Genomic DNA, 6,000 nt, shown 5'->3' with positions numbered 1-6,000 from the left:
TTTCTTCCAGAATTCGTCTGATAGATAAAATTTGAGAGAGTGTGCTCCTGCCCTTCCGGAAACCGTTTTGGTTTCTCCTAAGGAGGGGGTCAAGAATAGGAACAATACGGTTAAATAAAAGTTTGTTATAAATTTTTGCGGCAATTGGAATAAGGTGATACCTCTGTAGTTTGAGGCTAAGGTCAGATCACCTTTTTTGGGAACTGGAATGATACCCCCTGTTAACCATGCAGAAGGTGGCACAAAATCGTTAAATGTATGGTTACAAAACTCTAGAAGGAGGTCAAGAAAAATAGGGTCTTTCCATAAAACTGTGGGTATATCGTCTAGACCGGAAGATTTATTGATAGAAAATGATTTTAAAGCTATTTTAAGTTCATCTTTAGTAAAAGACTGTTGAAATGTGTAAGAGATCAAAAACTTGGTTCAGAGGAAGTTGGTCAGGTCCGAGAAGTGGGGGATTTCCAAGCAGTGACTTGAAATGAGCAAGCCAATTCTCTTTTCTTTTCTCTGGAGATCCTCCTTTGAGCTGGATCGATGGATGATCCTTGCGCCCTGACAGTTCATTGATTGTCTTCAAAGCAGCTGAGTGTTGATTGGAAAAATGAAGATGTGAAATAGAGTCAATTTTACCTTGAATAAAAGATGCTTCAGCTGTTAAATAAGCTTCATCTAAATATTTTTGGGCGTCAGCAAGGCGTTTTGAGGTTTTTCTGGTTGCGCGAGATAGGTGCCTTGCTTTGACTTTATCGTATTCATTGCGTGCTGCGATGACAAGATCATTTTCAGACAGATGTGTTCTTTTGGTTTTAACTTTTTTGGGCAAAAGAGAGAGACAGACATGTTCATTTGCGTCTACCAAAGTTTGGTATTTCTCTTCAATATTGTGATCGGGACGAGAGAGGAGGTCAAATCTATTTTTCACTTCAACCGCATAAATAGAGCGAAGATTAGAACTTGTATAAACTTGTTGCCAATCAATAGATTTCAGAGGGTTGGGTTTGCACTTTTTAGAAGATCTCAAACTTAGACAAATGTGTGCAGAAACGACTCTGTGGTCTGAGCCAACAGAAGAAAAAGAGAAATATGATTGAACATTTCTGACACTGTTTTTCCATTTATTTCGGACAAGGACATAGTCTATTTGGGATTTAGTTCCAGAGGGATGTTGAAAAGTCCAGAGCTTATTAGTATTTTTCATAAAAAGTGTATTTGTAGCAACAAGCTGATGTTGTAACATAAAATCAAAGAGTTTATTACCATTTCTATTTGTCGATTTATGGTATGAAAATTTTACATTATCATTCCCTAACTGGGCATTAAAGTCGCCAGCTAATATAAGAAAGTTATGCGCAGGAATAGAAAGGATAGTTTGAGAAAGAATGGAATAGAAACTATCGACATCAACCTGTTCAGAGACATTTGTTGGACTGTAACAAGCTACAAAGGTTGTTTTCGATTTGAAATTTTACGGAGAGATAAGAGATTTTCTGCTGCTCTTTCCATATTTAAGATGTTCAAATTTCAAGCGAATTTGAGCTGCATGTTGTTTAATGATATCCATTGATACACCACATCAAGGTCGTTTTGAAGAAATTGAAACATTCAGTGTTATTAGAGATCTCCTTCATGAAACGTGTATCATCAGCAAAGGAAGATGGAAATGAATGTAGGATGTTGGTGTCAATATCTTGAATCATTATCAGGAAAAAAGTGGACCCAGTACTGATCCTTGGGGAACGCCAGAAATGACTTCTGCCTTTTTGGATATATATTTGTTGAACCTGCCAGTAAGGGAAGATCTGATCCCTTGCAGTAATACCATTTCTTTCGATCTTATGGAGTAATGTTGTATGATCTACACGATCAAATGCCTTGCTAAAGCCAAGGTAGATAACGTCACCTTTATGTCCTTGTTCAATGTGATGGATGAGCTGTTCTGTGTGCGATAGTAGTTGACTATAACATGATCTTCCAGACCTGAATCCGTGTTGGTTATCGTTAAGGCCGGTCTCCACTTGTGCGCGCTTCGGTCGCACTTTCTCGAGCAAAGCTTCCACGCTATTGGTCAAAAGAAAAATGAAGTCCATTGACGCGATCTGACATAACGGTTGAAAAAAGTTAAATGTGTTTAACTTTTTTTTAGAGCGCGCGCTACATTTTTATGACGTAATCTTTTTTCAAAGCAAAAAGGATTGAAGCCAAAAAGTGCGATCGCAGCGCGTGCAAGTGGAGGCCGGTCTTTAAAGAGGTTGTTTTCTTCAAGATTTTGTAGCCGTTTTCTGACAATCTTCTCGACGATCTTAGTTACATGCGAGTTTAATGCTACAGGTCGATAGTTGTCAGCAAAGCCTTGGTTGCCTTTTTTAAAGATGGGTGTGATGAAACTGGTTTTCAAAAGTTGAGGTGTGTAGCCTTTGTCGAGTATATTTCTACAGATTAGAGAGAGGAGGGGCAGCAATCTGTGACTTGACTCATTTTAAGAAAATTGCAGAGAAGCCATCTTGTCCTGATGCTGCATTGGAGGATAAAGTGTCGATCTCCTCGATGATATTGGTTAGAAGCTCGTTAGATAGTTTAAACCCAATGTAAGCTTTGGTGCGCCCCATTTTAGAATGGAAATATGAGCGGTGGTAGGAGATAGGTATTAAAATATTCAGGTTCACTCATAGACGTGCTGTCGCCCGATAGTGGGATAGAAAACCTGGGAAAATATATAAGTATACCGCCTTATGGGTAGTTTAAGGGGACAAAATAGCAGCGGAGAGTTTGGAATAAATAATACACATCATTCACCTCTGTCACTGCTTACTCCGCCCCGGGTTTCAAATTTATCCCCACTTTGAAATTATTCCCTTTGAGTGACCTTTTTTATGAAGATTTACATTCCAGGCACACGAGGGCCTCTAAACCGATCTATCGTCTACAATTACAAAGATCTTGATTCGTAGTGCAATGGATGTTCCATCCATGCCTTGGTTAGTTCTTCCTTGAACGCTTTGATGCTAGTAGCTTTAACAGTCTCTTTTGGTAGCTGGTTCCATGCTGTCACACATCGATAATAAAACGACTTGGTCTGGACACCTCTGAATCCATCTTCTGCATAGTTTGGTATCAGTTCGTAATCGTGAAATCGAGATGGACGTACCCTGCGAATAAACTTTCCAACCGTGGTTACCTTATCGTAGAAGTGCAAGTGTTTGTAGATCTGAACCTTGTGTAGATGATAAAATTGTTTCATGCAACGATTGACTAAAAAGGGGGCCAGTGGTAAAACTCTAAATGAACTCATCAGAGGATAGAATCTATCGAAACGAATCGAATTTTGTTGGTCTTGACAAAAACGGTCCAAATCCAAGAATCATAAATTCACTTTTTGAGTTTTTCGGTCAAAATTTATTACTTATGGTCATGGACCTGATCACGAGTCTTTGGTGCAAATCTTTGAATTTTCCTTCCTACCCAATTTTGCAATCAAAGCAAATTGTTTTGAAATATGTCCAGAAAGATCCGGTCGAACTTGATATTGATAGATGATGTTTTGTTACACTTGAAGTGTTTCTTAATAGCGAAGTACTGATAAACATGAAGCTATGATACCTTAATTTTTTTGTAAGAACAACATGAAGCTATGGATCAGCTTTCTTGTCTTGTTTAATGTGTTAAACTAGTTTGTTCAGGGGCTTAAAAAGGGGGCAAGCATTCCCCGGGGGGGGGGGGCACTAGATTTGTAAGGTGACGGGTATTTCAGGACCAAAAATCGAAAATCGACCCTTAGATTAGAGAGAGGAAAAATTGGCGTTTTTGGGACCCTTAGAGAGGCATTTCTCAAAACTTTTGTCGATTTTCACTCGATTTTTGTCCAAATTTTGGAAAATCACAACCCTTTGAGGCCTTTCTGAGAGGAAATTTTGAATTTTGTAATTTTTAGACCCTTACAGAGAATTTTCTTTTTAATGGTTTATGCACCCATTTGAGAGACTTCCGAGGGTGTGAAAAAGAGACCGTTATGGTTCGCACTTACCAAACCCCACCCATTTTCCTCATGCATTTTCTTATCACGTTAAAAATCTCAGGCTCGGCATGTTTAAGATTTTGATCAAATATCAACCGTTCTTATAAAGAACGTGTACGGTTTGGCATTTTTCTGATGATGAAAGGTTAATGTCGATTTCATCATGATTCCATCATGCTCATATTTGAAAGCATATATGTCTCTTTTTATTGTTCAAAGATGATGGAGCTTACGTACCAAAATCGGATTTATTTTGCAAACTTTTTGATCATGTGATTAGAAAATAGAACAATGACTTCTGTCTTTTTGGATATATATTTGTTGAACCTGCCAGTAAGGGAAGATCTGATCCATTGCAGTAATACACGCTTTTTTTTTATAAGAATGGTGTTTTTTCATTTCGTCATGGATATTCTTAACTTTTTGGCAAAAATCATCCAAAAATATTCTTAGTGTATTCTTAGGTTAAGATCGAAATTGGCAATCTACAGGTTAAGATGCATTAAATATGACATTCTTAGGTTCAGTTGCTAAATTCAATGATGGTGATATTCTTACCATATTCTTAATTTTTTGCCCATTTTCATCATGGACATTCTTATAAAGTGTATTCTTATAAAAAAAAAAGTGTGTACCATTTCTTTCGATCTTATGGAGTAATGTTGTATGATCTACACGAATAGAAGATTTTGGTAACGTGATAAAAAAGTATGCAAATCGCAACTTGTCTTTTGTTTAACAAAAGAAAATTGAACGAAAAGCTAAAACAATACATTGCCAGACCGGGCTTTTTCATGTTGAAAGAGAAGATCCTAAATTTGGTTCTGTGTGGTTTTTTTTTTCTAATCTGGTTTGAACGACCACTAACACTGAATAAGAACCATATTACGGCGATAATATCTTGGAATCAAATAAACTTAGATACATTGTTTTAAAGGGTTTATTATGTAATGTAAGGATGGATTTTTTGATAGAAATATTTCAAACTCATACTGATATTTAATGTAACGGTTTTGTTTTTGTTTGTGTTTATCAATTCGTATTTTTGGAAATTCTTTTCGCAACTGGTACTCCTTTTTTGCGGTTATTTAGTTTAGTACGAACCTCGGGGGGGGGGGGGCAGTCAGGCAAATTGAACGATGGGTATGTGCGGCGGTTAAGGGTATGTTTTACAAATTATCAGAAATGCACTGTAAGGGTGGACTTTTAATACATGCACTGTATGGGTGGAGAGTTCAGCAAATCTAGGAAAATTGCAAATTTTTGCTCGAAAGTTTTGATTTTTTTGCACTAAAAGAGTTTAAAATTTGATGTGCACTGTAAGGGTATGAATTTCACCAATTTCTTTCTGCACTGTAAGGGTGAGATTCTAAAAGATAATTTTTTTCGCCGCACAAACCGTCAGTTGGTAAACCCACTGCAAAGTAAAGTAAAATCTTCACAATTTATGCCAAATTTATGACTTGCATACTTAATCTATATATTAATAGTATAACGCGTATGTCATTTTGTTTTCTGTCTGTGTGTCACTTTCGATTTCGCAAACAATGTTTTGTTCTTTTAAAAGATGACTTTTGCTTCTTGCTCCACAAATGTGTTAAATCAGATTCGCGCCGTTTTATAAAGACTTTGTTTTGATTGATAGATTAGACTTTTTCTTTTTTTTATTTCTTTTCTTTTGTTTTATATTTTCGAATGTAATTAACGACCTATTTGATTTGAGACATTCGAATTCTTTTCAAAACAAAAGAAAATCTTTTAAACAGAATCTGTTAAAGAAAAGAACAAATATAAAATAAAACATAAGAATCACAAGACAAGTTTGTTAGAACAACAGCAACATTAAAAATACATTCAAAAGGCGGTAAAAACTAGAGTTCTTTCTTCGTAAAAAGGGACCTTTAAACATCTATGTCGATAATTATTTTGCTGTAAATCTAAGTCATTGTTGAATTTGAAAAGTTATCGAAGTTATGACGAAGTTA

This window comes from Clytia hemisphaerica, unplaced genomic scaffold (genome assembly GCF_902728285.1).
Source record: "Clytia hemisphaerica strain Z4C2 unplaced genomic scaffold, Clytia hemisphaerica genome assembly, whole genome shotgun sequence".
NCBI lineage: Eukaryota > Metazoa > Cnidaria > Hydrozoa > Leptothecata > Clytiidae > Clytia > Clytia hemisphaerica.
This window is presented reverse-complemented; position numbering follows the sequence as displayed.